Consider the following 20,452-nt stretch of genomic DNA (forward strand, 5'->3'; position numbering starts at 1 on the left):
CCTAAACTGCACACAATATTCCAGATGCGGCCGTACCAGAGTCTTATACAACTGCATCATGACCTCCGGACTCCGGAACTCAATTCCTCTACCGATAAAAGCCAGTACGCCATATGCCTTCCTCACCGCACTATTTACCTGGGTGGCAACTTTCAGAGATCTGTGTACATGGACACCAAGATCCCTCTGCTCATCCACACTACCAAGTATCCGACCATTAGCCCCGTACCCCATCTTTTTGTTATTCTTCCCAAAGTGAATCACCTCGCACTTAGCTACATTGTATTCCATCTGCCACCTTTCTGCCCAGCTCTGCAGCTTCTCTATATCCTGCTGTAACCTGCCATATGCTTCCTCACTGTCAACAACTCCTCCGACTTTTGTGTCATCCGCAAACTTGCTCACCCAACCTTCTAACCCCTCTTCCAGGTCATTTATAAAAATGACAAACAGCAATGGTCCCAAAACAGATCCTTGCGGAACACCGCTAGTGACGGCACTCCATGAAGAAACTTTGCCATCAACTACTACCCTCTGTCTTCTTCCATCCAGCCAATTCCTAATCCAAACCTCCAACTCACCCTCAATGCCATATCTCCGTATTTTCTGCAGTAGCCTACCATGGGGAACCTTATCAAACGCCTTACTAAAATCCATATATACCACATCTACCGCTTTCCCCTCATCAACCTCCTTCGTCACCTTTTCAGAGAATTCAATAAGGTTTGTGAGGCACGACCTACACTTCCAGATGTTCATAAATCCTATCCCTTACAATTCTCTCTAAGACTTTGCCCACAACAGAAGTGAGACTCACCGGCCTATAGTTACTAGGGTTATCCCTACTCCCCTTTTTGCTATCCTCCAGTCTTCTGGCACTATTCCTGTAGACAATGAGGACATAAAAATCAAGGCCAATGGCTCTGCAATCTCCTCCCTTGCTTCCCAGAGAATCCTAGGATAAATGCCATCAGGCCCAGGGGACTTATCTATTTTCATCTTTTCCAGGATTTCCAACACCTCTTCTCTACATACCTCAACGCCATCCATTCTGCTTAATTGTGACTCAGTATTCACATTGACAATAATGTCCTGTTCCTGATTGAATACTGACGAAAAGTATTCATTCAGTGTCTCCCCAATCTCTTCCGCCTCCACACGCAACTTCCCACTACTATCCTTGACTGGACCTATTCCTACCCTAGTCATTCTTTTATTCCTGACATACCTATAGAAAGCCTTAGGGTTTTCCCTAATCCTACCGACTAAGGACCTTTCATGTCCCCTCCTTGCTGGTCTTAGCTCTCTCTTCAGGTCCTTCCTGGTTACCTTATAACTCTCAATCGCCCCAATTGAATCTTCACGCCTCATCTTTACATAGGCCGCCTTCTTCCCTTTAACAAGGGATTCCAATTCCTTATTAAACCACGGTTCCCTCACACGACCCTTTCCTCCCTGCCTGACAGGTACATACTTATCAAGGACACTCAATTGTTGCTCCTTGAACAAGCTCCACATATCAATTGCGCCCTTGCCTTGAAGCCTACTTTTCCAAGCCACGCATCCTAAGTCGTGCCTCACCGCATCATAATTTCCCTGCCCCCAGCTATAACTCTTGCCAGCTATAACTAAAAAACTTATGTTTTTTATTAATTACCTGGATTTGAAAATCAGATAGTTTGGAACCCTGTTTGTGTAGCTGTGGGTTCCAGCAATGTGTAGACAAATTGGGGTCAAGGTTTGGTTAATTTGAAGCAGATTGGTTTGTTGTCTCGGGACCAAGTATTGATGACAAAGGTCCTTTGCCTATCAACAAGATATGTATTTCTTTAAAAGATTTAATTTCTGTGTTTATTTCAGGAATAGTGGAGCTTGATTTCCAATGTGCCATCCAATTGAAACTTGACATAGCCATCTTCCTATATTTTCCCGAAAACAGATGTTAAGCTAAGAAATCTGTAGCTTTCTACTTTCGGTCTCCCTCATTTTTGAATAAATGAGTTACATTTGCTACCTTCCAATCTAATGGAATCTTCCCCTTAGATAAGAGGGCCAAACCGTTCACAGGATTCAGATGTAGTTTTAGTAGTGCCTTGTATAGTTCTATCAAGAAATGCTATTTTATATACCTTTCCTTTTGGATAAAGACTTTCCTATTACCCATGGAACTTGAATGCTTGCCTTTTGTGATCCATGTACAAAGATCTCCAAATCATTTTATGCCACACCTTTCTGCATTTAACTATTATTCAGCCCATCTATTCTTCCTGGCAAAGTGCAGAACTTCTGACTTGCCCATATTATATTCCGTCTGCCAGGTTTTTGCCCACTCGTTTAACCTATTTATATCCCTCTGTAGACTGTTAGTGTCACTCTTACCACTTGCCTTTTCATCTATTTTTGTGTCATTTGCAAACCTGACAATAGTACACTTGCCAGGAGAAAGTGAGGACTGCAGTTGCTGGAGATCAGAGTTGAGTGTGTGATGCTGGAAAAGCACAGCAGGTCAGGCAGCATCTGAGGAGCAGGAGAATCAACGTTATATGTCGTGAATAATTGTGACCTCAGCTCTGATCCCTGTAGCACTCTACTAGTTACAATATGTTATCCTGAAAATACCCACCACCCCCGCCCCTGCCAAGGACATGCAAAGTCCTGGGCCTCCTACATGGCCAAGTTCTCGCCACCTGACGCCTCATCTTCTGCTTTAGGACCCTCTGACCAAACGGAATCAATGTGCATTTCACCAGTTTCCCCATTTCCCCTCCCCGACTTTATCCCAGATTCAACCTTCCAACTCAGCACTGCCCTCTTGAACTGTCCTACCTGTCCATCTTCATTCTCGCTGATCTGCTCCGACCTATCACCTTCACCCCCTCCTTCATCTACCTATCGCATTCCTAGCTACCTTCTGCCCCCCACCCCAGCCTCACACCTCTCCCGCTTATCTTTTAGCCCCCTTGGTCCACCCCCTCATTCCTGATGAAGAGCTTATACTTGAAATGTTAACTCTCCTGCTCCTCAGATGCTGCCTGACTGGCTGTGCCTTTCCAGCACCAGATTCTTCGACCTGATATCCATAAGACCATAAGACATAGGAGTGGAAGTAAGGCCATTCGGCCCATCGAGTCCACTCCACCATTCAATCATGGCTGATGGGCACTTCAACGCCACTTACCTGCATTCTCCCCGTAGCCGTTAATTCCTTGTGACATCAAGAATTTATCAATCTCTGCCCTGAAGACATTTAGCGTCCCGGCTTCCACTGCACTCTGCAGCAATGAATTCCACAGGCCCATCACTCTCTGGCTGAAGAAATGTCTCCGCATTTCTGTTCTGAATTTACCCCCTCTAATTCAAAGGCTGTGCCCACGAGTCCTAGTCTCCTCGCCTAACGGAAATAATTTCCTAACGTCCACCCTTTCCAAGCCACGTACTATCTTGTAAGTTTCTATTAGATCTCCCCTTAATCTTCTAAACTCCAATGAAGGAGAAAGTGAGGTCTGCAGACGCTGGAGATCAAAGCTGAAACTTTATTGCTGGAACAGCACAGCAGGTCAGGCAGCATCTAGGGAACAGAAGATTCGACGTTTCGGGCACATGCCCTTCTTCAGGAATGAGCAGAGAGTCGGCATGTGCCCGAAACGTCGAATCTTCTGTTCCCTAGATGCTGCCTGACCTGCTGTGCTGTTCCAGCAATAAAGTTTCAGCTAAACTCCAATGAATACAATCCCAGGATCCTCAGCCGTTCCTCGTATGTTAGACCTACCATTCCAGGGATCATCCGTGTGAATCTCCGCTGGACACGCTCCAGTGCCAGTATGTCCTTCCTGAGGTGTGGGGACCAAAACTGGACACAGTACTCCAAATGGGGCCTAACCAGAGCTTTATAAAGTCTCAGTTGCACAACGGTGCTTTTATATTCCAACTCTCTTGAGATAAATGACAACATTGCATTCGCTTTCTTAATCATGGACTCAACCTGTATGTTTACCTTTAGAGAATCCTCGACTAGCATTCCCAGATCCCTTTGTACTTTGGCTTTATGAATTTTCTCACCGTTTAGAAAGTAGTCCATGCTTGTATTCTTTTTTCCAAAGTGCAAGACCTTGCATTTTCTCACATTGAATTCCATATCCTTGCTTAGTTCAACTCTGTCTTCTATTAGTTATCCCATTGAGTATCTATACTAATCTACTAGCTCCAACACCATGGACTCTTATCTTATCAATTAGCCCAATGTGTGGTACCTTATCAAATGCCTTCTGAAAATCTAAATATTAAATCAACTGCTTCATCAATATCTATCCTGTTTGTTACCTCCTCAAAGAAATCGAGTAAATTTGTCAGACACGATTTCCCCTTCATGAAGCCATGCTGGTTCTGCTTGATCACATTAAGTATTTCTAAATGCTCTGCTATTATAGTAGAATCTTAACATTTTCCCAATGACAGACATTAAACTGGAGCTATAGTTGCATATAGTTATCAGTATTTTGTCTCCCTCCTTTTTAGAATAAGATGTTACATTGACAATTTTCTAATCATGGAACATAGAATTGTACAGCACAGGATCAGGCCCTTCAGCCCACCATGTTCTAACATTGACACCATTCAAAACTAATCCCTTCTATCTGCACGTGGTCCCTATCCCTCTATTCTCTGCCTGTTCATGTGTCTGTCTAAATTCTTACAACATGTTGCTATAATATCTGCTTCTATATCTCCCTGGCAGCATTTTCCTGGCACCCACTACTCTTTGTGTAAAAAACTCGTCTCGCACATCTCCTTTAAACTTTTCCTCCCTCACCTTATGCCCTCTAGTATTTGACATTTCCACCCTAGGAAAAATACTCCGACTATCTGCCCTATCCATGCCTTTAATTTTATATACTTCTATCAAGTCACCCCTCAACCTCTGAAGCTCCAGTGTGCCTAATCTCTCCTTGTAGCTAATGCACTCCAATCCAGGCAACATCCTGGTAAATTTCTTTTACACTCTCTTCAACATGTACAAACCCTTCCTATAGTGTGACAACCAGAACTGCACACAACACTCCAAATGTGGCCGATCCAAAGTTTTACATAGCTGCAAGAATGACTTGCCAATGTTTATACTCAGTGCCCCAACTGATTAAAGGCAAGCAGACCATACACCTATTTTTAACTGACTTCTCCATTGGAGTTGCCATTTTCCAGCAGCTGTGGACTTGAAACCCAAGATCTCTTTGTATATCAAAGCTCCCAAGAATCCTGTCATTTTCTGTCTACTTTCCTCTTACATTTGACCATCCAAAATCCATTGCCTCACACTTGTCTGGATTAAAAGCCATCTGCAATTTCTTCACCCAAATTTCCAACTGATCTACACCCTCTGTATACTTTGACAACCTTCCTCACTATACACAATTTGTGTCTTCTACATACCTACAAATCAGACCATCTACATTTTCATCCAAATCATTTATATGTATTAGAGGTCCCATCAGATCCATGCAGAACACCACTGGTCACAGACCTACATGCTAGTCCTGAACTCTCATCAACTGGCCTTTAAAAGATGTGGATTTACCCTCAAACAGCCTCCCCAATCTAATTTCTCCAGTTCCTGTCTAATACTGTTATAATTAGCTGTGCCCCAATTTCGCACTTTCACCCAATAACTAGATTTATCCTCATCCAAAACTATCTTAAAACTTGTAGAATTATCATTACAGCTCCCAAAATACTCCACTAAGATGTCGATCACCTGGCCAGGCTCATTCAGTTTTCTAATCATAGGACATAGGACATAGAACAGTACAGCACACGATCAAGCCCTCTGGGTCCACCACATCTGAGCTGACATTCTAAACTAATACTTTCTACCTGCACAATGTCCTTATCCCTCTACTCTCTACCTGCTCATGTGTCTAAATCTTTTACATGTTTCCATCATATCTGCTTCTACACCTCCCCTAGCAACATGTTCTGGGCACCTACTATCCTCTGTATAAGGAGAACTCGCCTCGCACATCTCCTGTAAGCTTTCCTCCTTCACCTTAAAGTTATGTCCCCTAATATTTGACATTTCCACCCTGGTCAAAATACACTGACGATCCACGCTATCCATGCCTCTCATTTTATATATTTCTATCAGGTCACCTCTCAACCTCTGACACTCTAGCGACAACAATGTAAGTTTCGCGAGTGTGGTGCTGGAAAAGCACAGCAGGTCACACAGCATCCGAGGAGCAGGAGAGTCAACGTTTTGGGCAAAAGTCCTTCATCAGGAATGCAATGTAAGTTTATTCAATCTCTCCTTATAGCTAATCCACTCCAATCCAGCCAACTTCGTAGAAATTTTTTTTAAAATTCTCTCCAAAGCATCCGAACCCTTCCTATAGCATGGTGACCCAGGACTGCACAGAATATTCCCAATAAAGCCTAATTAAAGTTTTATACAGTTGTAACATGACTTAACAACTTTTAAATTCAACAACCTGACTGATTAAGTCAAGCATACCAAATGCCTTTTTTACCACCTTATCCACTTTCAAAGAGCTATGGACTTGCAACCCAAGATCTCTCTGTATATCAATGCTCCCAAGGGTCTACTGTCTACCTTCCTCTTACATTTGACCTTCTCAAATCTATTAACTCACTCTTGTGCGGATTAAAATCCATCTGTTATTTTTCCACCCAACTTTCCAAATCTATACCTCGCTGTATACTTTGAACGCCCCTCCCCCAATTCCGCTCCCCCCACCACCTTTTATCTTAGCCTGCTGGACACACTTTCCTCATTCCTGAAGAAGGGTTTATGCCCGAAACGTCGATTCTTCTGCTCCTTGGATGCTGCCTGACCTGCTGCGCTTTTCCAGCAACACATTTTCAGCTGTATACTTTGACAACCTATCCACAACTCACCAAGTTTTGTATCATCTATAAATATACTAATCAGATCAACAAAACAACAGAGTTCACATATACGGTCCCCTCTTTGGTTATTGTTTCAAGAAATCATCCTGGATGCACCTAACAAAGTTTGCCCCATCCAAACACCTGGCATTAAGGGAGTCCCAGTCAATATTAGGGAAATTAAAATCACCCACTACAACAATTCTGTTGTTTTTACGCCTTTCCACAATCTGCTCACATATCTGTCCCTGTATGTCCTGCTGGCTATTACGAGGTCTGTAGTATAATCGTTTCATAATGATTACACCTTTTTATTCCTGAGTTCTCTTGATATGTCCTTGCTGGATGAGTCCTCCAACATGTCCTCTCTTAGTGCAGCTGTGAAATTCTCCATAAAGCAACTCCCGCAACCCTTCTATGTCCCTCTTTCTCTCAACTGAAACATCTAATCATCTGTGAATTTTCCTAAATCTAAGCATTCTTGGAATATTATTATCAATGCATCCACTATTTCTGGAACTACTTCCTTTAGTATCCTAGGATGCAACCCATCAGGTCCAGAGGACTTAATAACCTTTAGCTTCCCTAGTACATTTTCTGTAGAGATAATTATTCTGTTGATTTCCTCACTTTATCGTGTCCCTTGATAATTTAGCATTCTTAGAATACTGTTAATGTCTTCTACCATGAAGACTGATTATTTATTCAACTCCACAGCCATTTCCTGACTTCCTATGGTTATTTCCAGTCTCATTCTCTCACAGGCCTATAATCAAAACTGGTTAGATTCTATCAGCACACTTCAAATGGAAACTCAAGGAATTCTTAAAACAACAGTGGAAAATAGGAAGAGAAACAACGCATTGATAAAATAATACTCACTTCATGACTGAGGATATTGTAATATTTGAGGAAGTTTTCTATTCACATTTAGTAAGTTAACCCAATCATAAATCACCTGCTTGAATATTAGTTTTTCTATTTTATATACCTTTTTTTATAATATATTTTATTGAGAAAAAATAGATTTTTTAAATATTACAAGTGCAAAACAATGCAATTCAAAACAGTCCAAAAATAAACCCGAATTTTAAAAAATCCCCAACCTACCCTCCTGTACAAATGTATAAACATATATAGAAAAATATAAAATTTTAAAAAACTTAAACTAGCTATTTTGCTAAATAAATAAATAAATAGCCACCAACAAACAATAAATAGTAATAACTCAGCTCAGCCAAACAAAACAGTCATACATTCACAGTTCCTCCTCCTTGGATACTGGACTCGTGAAACACAATCGTTACGGCTATATAAAAGCTCTTGTTAGTGTGGCAGATAAATCTGTGTCTAGGTATTCCAAAAAGGGCTGCCATGTCTTGTAAAAGTTTTGTGGTGTACCATATTTGTGAGAAAATCCAAGGGAATATGCTCCATTACAATCTTCCCCAACCCGACAGGCCCAGGGGGTTTTCGGATATCCAACCGAGGAAGATATTCTTTCTTGCACAGAACGTGAGAATATTGAGAAGATTTTTCTTATGCATGTCTCCAGGGAATACAGTGGGCAGGCCCAAAAGGAGAGATAGGGTCCTTCTCCACCCTTATACCCCAAATCCTCTCCATTGTGCCTGCCACAGCACTCCAATATGTTTGATGCCTATCGCAAGACCAAAGACAATGGGTAAGAGTGCCCGTGCGAACCTTGGACTTCGGACATGTTGAAGATACCCCTGGGTTAAATTTTGACAAATGGTCTGGAGCCAGGTGGACCCTGTGATATCTTCCTTGCATTCTCCCAAATATCCTCCCATGCCTCTGAGGAAACTTCAACACCCAGCTCTCTTTCCCACATCTTGCAGAGTTGATCAGACTCATCTGAGGAGGTAGCCTCCAATTGATCATATAAAGTACTGACAGAGAGTGTACTCTTAGCCCTTAGCACCCACCTCTCTATTCAGATTTGCAGTGATCAGTCAAAAGTGTGGTCATTTTTTGAATAAAATCCCTAACTTGAAAAAAAACGAAAGAGGTCTCTATTAGGTAACTCGTACTTCAGTACTAACTGATCGAAGGACATCATTACATCTTCCTCAAATAAATCACCCATGCAAGACACACCCCTAGCTGCCCAACGCTTAAATCCTGAGTCTATCATTCCCGGTTGAAAACCTGGCATATCCACTAAAGGTGTAAACAAAGATGTTTTGCCAATATTGCCTTCCCTCTGCCAAATTGCCCTCCATGTTTTAACAATATTGATGACTTTTGGGTTATGGCAATAACTGTCCTCATCTTGTCCAAAAACAGCAAACTGGTAAGAGGGCACCTTGCCTGGGAGGCTTTGATATCTAGCCATATTGAAAGAGGATCCCCACAAACCCAATCATTCACGTAGGTCAAAAGCGAGCTTAATGGCAATTTTTAATGTCTGGTAGGTCTACTCCCCCCCAATCTGTGAGGCAACTGCAGTTTGGTTAATTTAATGAGGGGCCGCTTATGATGCCAAATAAAGGAGCTGAACCTGCCGTTCAGTCTCCTGAGTGTTTGTTTATTGAAAATCAGGGGAAGCATCTGTATAGGGTATAGCAAACAAGGGAGAATATTCATTTTAATAAGTGCTACCTGACCCAACCATGAGACTGGAACTGCCTCCCACCTTTGAGATCTTGTTTAATTTTTCCAAATAATTGAATAAAATTGGCTTTAAACAGCCAATCCAGAACTGGAGTAATGAATATGCCCAAATACACAAAACTCCTCTGTGACCACCTAAATAGGAATCTATGTTCGCCCTCCTTCATAAGACCACCCATAGGCATAGCCTCTGATTTAGCAAAATTAATTTTATACCCCGAACAAGCACGAACGCATGAATGGATTGTATCAGGCGAGGCACTGAAACTGCTGGATTTGACAAATAAATTAAGACATCGTCTGCGTACAACAAAATCTTATGTAATTTTGACCCCACTTCTGGAGCTGATATACTGGGGTCCCCACGAATGGCCTCTGCCAATGGTTCAATCACCAACGTAAAAAGCAATCCCTGTATTGACTGCTGATGACATGCTTGAATTACGTTAATTGGAGGATCTACGACCCTTTATGAAGCCCGTCTGATCCTCTTTAGTAATAGAAGGTAGCACAGTCTCCAGCCTTAACGCAAGAGCCTTAGAGAGGATTTTAAAGTCCACATTTAAGAGCGAGATGGGCCTGTATGAAGCACAGTCTTCCAGATCCTTCCCTTTTTAAAGGATAAGTGAAATATTGGCCTCTCTCAGAGATGGTGGGAGACAATCATAACTGTATGAATCATTAAACGTATTCAGTATCAGGCCTGACAGTATACTTATAAATTCCTTATAGAATTCACTGGGAAGTCCAACAGGACCGGGCTCCTTTCCACTCTGAAGCTGCCTCACAGCTTCCTGCACTTCTTGTTCTGATAATGGGGCATTGGGAGTTCGGGAGTCACACCTGGGAACTTCAGATTTCTAAAAAAGGATTCCATTATGGCCTGCCCCTCCTCACAATTCTCAGACTGATATAACTTAGAGTAGAATCTCTGGAACGCCACATTAATCTTTTTAGAATCATGTGTTAGGTTCCCAGACCCTTCCCTAATCACCGTAATGGCTTGTGGGGCACTTCTCTTTCTGGCAAGATATGCTAAGTATTTGCCTGGCTTGTCACCATGCTCGTATAACCTTTGCTTTGCAAAAGCCAGCTCCTTCTTTGCCGTCTGCGTGAGCACAGAATTTAGCGCAGACCACTGTGCCGTAATCCTCTGTAGTTTGACCAACGAGGGTCTGTCAAAGTCGGCCTTCTCGGCTGCCTTCAACCGTGCTTCATGGAGATGTTGCTGCTCACCCTTCTGCCGCTTCCTAGTTGTGGAATATGAAATAACTAACCCCCTAGCATAGGCTTTGGCAGTTTCCCAGAGCATGGATGAGCTATCAACCGAGCCTATGTTGATGTCTAGGAACACCCAAAATTCCCTAGAGAAATACTCCACAAACTTAATATCCATGAGGATAAAGTGATCCACTCGCCAGTACCTTGAACCCACTGTAACGTCCTCAGTCTTAACCATAAGGTACTGGAGCATGATCAGAGATGGTAATATTACTAATCGTACAAGATGCCACCAGATCCAGGCTTACCGCAAGGGTCAGAAAAATATCAATCCTCGTGTAACATCTGTGCGGATTGGAGAAAAACGTGAAATCCCTACCTGTCGGGTGGAGACACCTCCAGACATCCACCAACCCTAATTCTCCACACAGACCCACTAACTGTTTAGTTTGTACAGAGGGTATCAAGGCACCTTTGGGCAATCCGTCTACTGAGATCCATGAGACAGTTAAAATCTCCCCCTATAATGATGTGCCGGGACTCGAGACTTATCAATTTAGAAAAAGGATCTACCAAAAATCTAAGTGGATGAGCTGGGGGACAATAAACATTTAAAACACTGTATTCTTCCCCATTTATCAAGGCTTTAAGAATTACAAACCTCCCGGATGTGTCTTTAACACGTTCCAACAATTTAAATGGGAGAATTTTCCTAACCAATATGCCACTCCCCAACTTCTGGTATTAAATGATGAAAAATAAACTCGGTCAAAGCCATTCTGCTGTAATTTCAGATGATCCTTGTCATCCAAATGTGTCTCCTGCAACAAAGCAATATCCACTTTCTCCTTTCTAAGATTCAAGAGTACCTTATTCCTTTTAATTGGTGAGTGACTTCCCTTGATATTCCAGGTACACCATATAATCAAATCATTGGCCATAATTTTCTGCAATTACATTTAAATTCCAGACAGGAGGAACCCGAACCACAAACTGCTGTCACATGATCCACCAAATATAAAAACTACATAAACTAAAACCACCCCTACCCAGAGGTGGCAACTACCCATCCCGAACTGTCCATAAATAGGCATCTAACCATCCCAATCACCTTCACTTCTCCCAGCTGGTGCTGCACTGCAAACACAAGCTGAAAAGAATAAACACCCCACAGAATATCGATATGAATAAAAAAACATTCTTTTATATATAAAAATGGACAAATAAATGCCCCACCCATCTCTTGGTATATCCTAACTTAGAAACTGAAAATGTACATCTTAACCACCGCCAGACATAGTTTAAACCAAATTATCATCAAGAAGAAAAAAAGGAAAAATAAAGCTCCAACTGGATTTCCTCCGTTTCTTTTACAAAGTGATAAACGCATACCCAAACAACACTATTTATACATACTACAATTGTTCAAATTAGGTTAGTTTGTCCACAAAGTCTCTTGCCTTCTCCGATGTGTCAAAGAGATGCATGGATCCATCTAAGGTGATCTGAAGGACCGCCGGATATCTCAGGGAGTACTGAATCCCAAGCTCCCTCAGTCTCCTCTTGATATCGTCGTAAGATTTTTGTTTCTGGATCACTGCCGCTGAAAAGTCCTGAAAAAACATGATCTTAGAGTCCTCGTAAATTAGGGTCTTCGGATCCTTCCCCTGGACTGTGGAAGCCTCCATGACTCTCTCCTTATCCCGGTAATGATGGAACCGCACCAGGAGAGGACAAGGACGTTGACCCAGACTGGATCTCCACGCTACGACCCATTGAGCCCTCTCTATCTTCAATCCTCCCATGCCAGCCTCTAAGTCAAGGAATTTCAGAAGCCAATCCTCAACAAATTCTGCAGGCTGCTCACCTTCCTTACCCTCAGGCAGACCGATGATCCAGATGTTTTTTCTCCTGCTCCTGTTTTCAAGATCATCCACTTGGTCACGCAAGTTACGGACCGGCGTCTTCAGGGCTTGGATCTCTTCCTTGAATGAACTGGCATCAGCTTCCACCACTGTGACCCTGTGCTTCACCTCATCCGTCCTCTTCTCCAGGTCTCCCAGCTGCTGCTCATGCTTCTGCAGCATGAGAGAGATTGGAGCCAGCTTTTCTTCAATCTGTTTCCCCAGCATCTCACAAGTCTTCGAGAGCTGGTTCACCAGATCCTGGAGAGTAATCAGCTCCAAGGCTGCTGCAGGCTGAACTGCAGACCCGGCCTCAGATTCTCCTCCTCCTTTTTTTGGCACCTCTGGACGGCTGAAAATAAAGATAAGTCAATTTTTAGACATTTCTTGGGACTCCATGATCTTTCCAGAGTCCCAAGAAATCCCGATGACCTGGGTTGGGTGGGTTAAAGGACCATTCCGCTGCTGCCGTGATGTGAAGCTCTGCCCATAAATAGATCCCTCCACCTTTATTATTTTAATGAAAAGTTACCAATAAATCGATGAGTTTAGGTAAATCATTTTTCAAAGTCACTCTTGATAATTCAAACTCTCTTCAGATACTCATTCCAAAGTAGCATCTTGCTTCTAAACTCAACCTCTCGTCATCTGGTAACTGAACCAAGATTAGACATGTGAAATAATCCAGGATAATCTAAGACAGGGCAGATCTGCAACCCTTTTGAACACGAAGACAAGAGACTGGCAATAATGCAACAGCTCACTCTCCCAGGCTGATGAGTGTACAACATTCTGACAACCATTGGAATTCTTGTCCTGTTATTGAGAATGAATGAATCAGTCAGTGTGGGACATCACATCCTCATGACCATGTTAGTTATTTATGATACCTCATGGGTGAATCCAAGCCGAAATTTCTTAACTTGGAGGCTGGAATGAGAGGCTTTAAGACTGAGAGGGGTCACCAGGCCATGGCATGGAGGTCAGGTCTGGATCAACGTCCTCATCCTACCTTGGTGCAGTTTCATCATTATAGAGATAAGGAGAGAATCGTGGAAGCTTCCAAACTCCAGGGGAAGGATCCGAAGGCCCTAGTACACGAGGGACCTAAGATCATGTTCTTCCAGAACTTCTCAGTGGCGGTGACCCGGAAAAGAAAATCCTATGACAGCATCAAAAGATTGATCCAGTAATCTGGGAAATCTGGCGGTGCTTCAGATCACCTTAGATGGATCCGTACATCTCTTTGACATGTCAGAGAAGGCAAGAGACTCTGTGGACAAAATAACTTAATCTGAACAATTTAGTACGTACAGAATGGCTTTGATTGGGTTGTTTGGGTATGTCTTTATTTTCTCTTTTAAAACAATGAGGAAGTCTGGTTGGGGCTTTCTTTTCCTTTCTTTTTTATTGGTAATAATCTGGTCTGAACTGTGTTTGGCAGCGGTTGAGATGTGTACATTCAATTTCTAAGTTAAGTTATACCAAAGGATGGGTAGGCTCTGAACTTTTTGTGAAAGATTGTTTTATTCACTTTGCTATTCCATGGTATAATTTCTTTCTTTGCTGCTTGTGTTTGTGGTGCAGCTCTAGCTAGCAGAAGAGAAAATGGTTGCGATGCCTATTTACGGGCAGTTTATGCCCAATTCAGGTACTTAAATGCCTGGGCCACAGTATTGGCCGCGAAATGGGAAGTTGAGTTTTGGGATGTGTAGCTGCCCCTTTTGGGCAGGGAATGAGTTCCCCTATTCAGCGCTGTTGGCGCTTTATATGTTGGTTTGTTTTTTGTTGTATATAGTCTTTGATAACTTTGTAGGTTTGTTAATTGTAGTGGTTTTAGTTTATGTAGTTTTTATGTTTGATGGATCTTGAGACTCTAAGGCTCAGCGATTTATGTTCAAGTTCCTCCTCTCTGGAATATAAATGTTACTGCAGAAGGTTATGGGTAATGACTTGATTAAATAGTGTACCTGGAACATCAAGGGGAGTCACTCGCCAATTAAGAAGAAGAAGGTACTTTCGAGTCTTAGAAAGGAAAAGGTGGATATTGCTTTGTTACAGGAGACACACTTGGATGATACAGAGCATTTGAAACTACAGCAGAATGGCTTTGATCAGGTTTACTTTTCAACTTTTAATACCAGAAGTAGGGGAGTGGCTATACTGGTTAGGAGGAATCTCCCATTTAAGTTACTAGAGTGTGTTAAAGACACACACGAGAGGTTTGTAATTTTCAAGGATCTGATAAACGGAGAAGAATATGGTGTTTTAAATGTTTATTACCCTCTGGCCATTTCCTCAAATTTCTGGTAGATGCATTCTCTAAATTGATCAGTCTCAAGTCTCAGCATATCATTATAGGCGGAGACTTTAATTGTCTCAGGGATCTCACAGTAGACAGGTTGCCCAAAGGCCCCCCGAATACCCTCTGTACAAACTAAACAATTAGTGAATCTGTATGTGGAGTTCGGGTTGGTGGATGTCTGGAGGTGTCTCCACCTTACAGGCAGGGAATTTACATTTTTTTCTAATCCACACAGATGTCACACCAGGATTGATTTTTTTCTGACCCCTGTGACAACCCTGGACTTAGTGGCTTCTTGTACGATTGGTCATATTACCATCTCCGATCACACTGCAGTGTACATGTTGGTTATGATTAAAGACGTTACAGTGGATTTGAAGCACTGGTGAATGGATCCCTTTATCCTCAAGGATAATAAGTTTGTGGAGTACTTCTCGAGGGAATTTCGGGCATTCCTAGACATTAGCTTAGGCTCGGTTAGTAGGCCATCCGTTCTCTGGGAAACTGCCAAAGCCTATGCCCAGGCGGTTAGTTATTTCTTACTCTGCCAGTAGGAAGTGGCAGAAGGGTGAGCAGCAACGTCTCCTCAAAGCACGGTTGAAGGCAGCCGAGAAGGCTTACTTTGACAGGCCCTCATTAGTCAAGCTAGAGGACTACGGCCCTGCGGTCTGCATTGAATTCCGTGCTCGTGCAGACAGCAAAGAAGGAGCTTACTTTCGCAAAGCATAAGTTGTATGAGCATGGTGACAGGCTAGGCAAGTACCTAGCATATCTCGCTGGGAAATGAAGCACCTCTCAGGCCATTACATTGATTAGGGAAGGGTCTGGGAACCTAACATGACTCCAAAAAGATTAACGTGGCATTCCAGAGATTTTACTCTAAGTTATATCAATCTGAGGGTTGCGAGGAAGGGTGGGCCAAGGTGGAGTCCTTTTTCAAGGATCTGGAGCTCCCAGGTACGACCCCCAAACAAGAGTCTTTTCTCAATGTCCCCTTTTTAGAGCAAAAAGTGCAGGAGGTTGTGAAGCAGCTTCAGAGTGGAAAGGCGCCCAGTCCTGACGGACTTCCCAGCAAACTCTTTAAGGAATTTATAAACATATTGTCAGGCCCGATGCTCAATATGTTTAATGAGTCATACAGTCATGACTGTCTCCTGCTATCTCTGAGAGAGGCCAATATTTCACGTATTCTTAAAAAGGGAAGGTCACAGGACTGTGCTTTTTACAGACCCATTTCACTCTTAAATGTGGACTTCAAAATCCTCTCTAAGACTCTTGCATCAAGGCTGGAGATTGTGTTCCCTTCTATTGTTAAAGAGGGCTAGACGGGTTTCATAAAGGGCCACAGGTCCTCCAATAATGTTAGGAGACTGTTTCATGTAATTCAAGCATGTCAACAACAGTCAGTACAGGGATTAGTCATTTCTCTAGATGCAGAGAAGGCATTTGGCCGAGTTGAGTGGCCGTACCTTTTTTATACTCTGGAGTAGTTTGGCTTGGGCGAAGCCTTTATAAGATGGGTAACAGTTCTCTACAGTGACCCTCTCACTGTGGTCATCACCAATCAGGTACAATCAAGTAATTGTAATATTTTTAGGGGCAGCCGGCAGGGCTGTCCCCTTTCACCCCATTGTTTTTTATGTTGATGATTGAACGATTGGCGGAGGCCATTCGTAGGGATCCCAATATATCAGCTCCAGAAGTGAGGTCAAAATTACATAAGATTTCATTATATGCGGACAACATCCTAATTTTTTTTGTCAAATGAAGCAGTTTCGGTGCCTCGCCTGATACAATGCATCAGTGCGTTTGGCACCTTTTTGGGGTACACTTAATTTTGCAAAATCAGAGGCTATGTCTATGGGTGGTCTTACAAAGGTGCCAGGTCTTGAGGGTGAAACGCGATTCCCATTTAAGTGGTCACAGGGGTGTTTTGTGTATTTGGGCATATTGATCACTCCAGTTTTGGTTGTTCAAAGCTAATTTTGTTCAATTATTCGACAAAATCAAACAAGACCTTCAAAGAAGGGAAGTGCTTCTAGTCTCATGGTTAGGTTGGATAGCAAGATGAATATTCTCCTCTGTTTGTTGTACCCTATACAGATGCTCCCCCTGATTTTCGACAAGCAAACATTCAGGAGACTGATTGGCTGGTTCAGCTCTTTTATTTGGCATCGTAAGTGGCCCCTTATTAAATTAGCTAAACTGCAATCGCCTCACAGACTGGGGGAGGGGGGGAAGTGGATCTCCTGGACATTAAAACTAACTAAGTTTGCTTTTATCTTACGTGAGTTATTGGGCTTGTGGGGATCCTCTTTCAATATGGTTCGATATCGAAGCCTCTCAGGCAGGGTGCCCCCTTACTAACTTGCTGCTTTTGGATAAAATGAGGACAGTGTGGGAATATTGCCATAACCCAATAGTTATCAATACTGTTAAAGCATAGAGGGCAATTCAGCAGAGGGAAGGATTATATTGGCAAAACATCTTCTCTTACACCTTTGGTGAGTATGCCGGGTTTTCAACTGATGATGATAGATTCAGGAATCAAACATTGGGCAGCAAGGGCTATGTCTTGTATGGGCGATTTATTTGAGGGAGGGAGGGGGGAACCTGGGGAAAGGAGGAAATGTGCCCCTGCGCAATACAAGTGCAGCTATCTGAGGAATGAGGGAGCCCCTCTTCCTACCTGAGAAATCTGTTTTCTCCCATTGGACTGATAATAAAAGACAATGTCTTCAATTCCAGTGTCCCTTCTGGACAGAAGTTCTGAAGAACGGTCACTGGACTCAAAACATGCTGTTTCTCCAGCAATTTATTTTGTTGTAGCAATAAGATAGTGCCCAGTTAATCTGTTTTAGTGAGCTTTGTTGATGACTTAACACATTTGACAATAATCAGGAACAGCTCAGTCTGACACCTCAAAATAGTGACAAGCTCTTCCAAATCCACCCAAGAGGGGTGATGAGCTTCAATTAAATTATCTCAATTATCTGAGAGATAGTACATCTGACCATGCAACACTCCCAGAGTACTGCGCTGCAGGTTTTAAGACCATAAGACACAGGAGCAAAAATTAGGCCATTCAGCCTATCAAGTCTGCTCCACCATTCAATCATGGCTGATACGTTTCTCAACCCTATTCTCCCACTTGCTCCCATATTCCTTAATCCCTTTGACAAACAAGAACCTATCTATCTCCGTCTTAAATATACTCAATGATGTGGCCTCCACAGCCTCCTGTGGCAATGAATTCCACAGATTCACCACTCTCTGACTGAAGAAGTTTCTCCATATCTCCAAAAGGTCTTCACATTACTCTAAGGGTGTGCCGTCAGGTCCTAGTCTCTCCTACCAATGGGAACACCTTCCCAATATCCACTCAGTCCAGGCCTTTCAGTATTCTGTAAGTTTCAAAGGGATTTCTCCCTCATCCTTCTAAACTCCACCGAGCATAGACCCAGAATCCCTCATATGTTCAGCCTTCCATTCCTGGGATCATTCTCGTGAACCTCCTCTGAATCCGCTCCAGGGGCCAGTACATCTTTCCTGAGGTATGGGACCCAAAACTGCACACAATACTCCAAACGTGGTCTGACCAAAGCCTTAAAGAGCCTCAGAAGTACATCACTGCTTTTATATTCAAGTCTTCTCAAAATAAATGACAACATTGCATTTGCCTTCCTAACTACCATCTCAATCTGCAAGTTTACCTTGAGAGAATTCTGGACTAGAACTCCCAAGTTCTAGATTATTGAATTTTCTCCCCATATAGAAAATAGTCCATGCTTCTATTCTTCCTATCAAAGTGCATGACCTCACACTTTCCCACATTGTATTTCATCTGCCACTTCTTTGCACACTCCCCAAACATATCCAAATCCTTCTGCAGCCTCCCTGCCTCCTCAATGCTACCTGCCCCTCCACCAAATTTTTTATCATCTGCAAACCTAGCCAGAATGCCCTCAGTTCCTTCATCTAGATTGTTAATGTATAAAGTAAGAGGTTGTGGTCCCTTGTGGACCATCACTTGTCACTGGCTGCCATCCTGAGAAGGACCCTTTTATCCGCACTCTGCTTTCTGTCAGACAGCCAAGCTTCTATCCATGCTAGCACCTTGCCCCTAACACCATGGGCCCTTATCTTACTCAGCAGCCTCCTGTGCAGCACCTTGTCGAAGGCTGTCTTGAAGCCCAGGTAGATAACATCCATTAGCTCTCTTTAGTCTAATCTGCTCGTTACTTCCTCAAAGAATTCTAGCAGATTTGTCAGGCGTGACCTCCCCTTGATGAAACCATGTTGACTTTGCCCTATTTTGCCATACACTTCCAAAAAGTATTCAGAAATCTCATTCTTTACAATGGACTCCAAAATCTTACTCATGACTGAGATTAGGCGAATCAGCGTGCACATTTTCATCTTTTGCTTTACTCCCTTTTTAAACAGGGGTGTCACATTCACGATTTTTGAGTCCTCTGGGATCCTCCCTGACTCTAATCAATTCTGGAAGATCAGCACTAACCCTTCAGCTATCTCCTTTAGAACTCTGGGCTTAGTGGGCGGCACGGTGCCACAGTGGTTAGCACTGCTACCTCACAGCGCCAGAGACCCGGGTTCACTTCCCGCCTCAGGCGACTGACTGTGTGGAGTTTGCACATTCTCCCCATGTCTCCGTGGGTTTCCTCCGGGTGCTCCGGTTTCCTCCCACAGTCCAAAAATGTGTGTGCAGGTCAGGTGAATTGGCCATGCTAAATTGCCCATAGTGTTAGGTAAGGGGTAAATGTAGGGGTATGGGTGGGTTGCGCTTCGGCGGGTCAGTGTGGACTTGTTGGGCCGAAGGGCCTGTTTCCACACTGTAATGTAATGTAATCTAATCTAATCTCCCTCATTCAACCACACTTTGGGCTATTGAATTCCACAGATTCACAGCCCTTTGAGAGAAGCAGTTTCTCTGTTTTAACATCTGTTTCTCCTTACCTGAAAACTATGACCTCTCATTCTTGATTGCTACATTGAATTCCATTTGCCACCTTTTGTATTTGTTGCAGTTATACGGGACCTTGCTGAGACCACACCTGGAGTACTGCATACACTTTTGGTATTGCTTAACATGAGGAAATATCCTTTCTATGTATATTTTGTCAATTCCCTTTAGCATTTTATATACTTCAATTAGATCACCTCGCATTCTTCTAAACTGAGAGTACAGGTTTAAGCTGTTCAAGGTAGCTAAGTGTGAGGTGATTCACTTTGGTAAGAGTAACAAAAAGATGGGGTACTGGGCTAATGGTCGGATACTTGGTAGTGTGGATGAGCAGAGGGATCTTGGTGTCCATGTACACAGATCTTTGAAAGTTGCCACCCAGGTAAATAGTGCGGTGAAAAAAGCATATGGCGTATAGGCTTTTATTGGTCGAGGAATTGAGTTCCGGAGTCCTGAGGTCATGATGCAGTTGTATAAAACTCTGGTGCGGCCACATCTGGA

General features: G+C 42.9%; 1 protein-coding gene across 13 annotated transcripts in view; it reads right to left on the reverse strand.

Moving 5' to 3' along the window:
- Window positions 1–20,452, reverse strand: part of camkk1a (calcium/calmodulin-dependent protein kinase kinase 1, alpha a) — a 242,033-nt gene that overhangs the window by 15,095 nt on the left and 206,486 nt on the right. The window lies entirely within an intron of this gene.

Source organism: Chiloscyllium plagiosum, chromosome 28 (assembly GCF_004010195.1).
Source record: "Chiloscyllium plagiosum isolate BGI_BamShark_2017 chromosome 28, ASM401019v2, whole genome shotgun sequence".
In the NCBI taxonomy this organism is placed as follows: Eukaryota; Metazoa; Chordata; class Chondrichthyes; order Orectolobiformes; family Hemiscylliidae; genus Chiloscyllium; species Chiloscyllium plagiosum.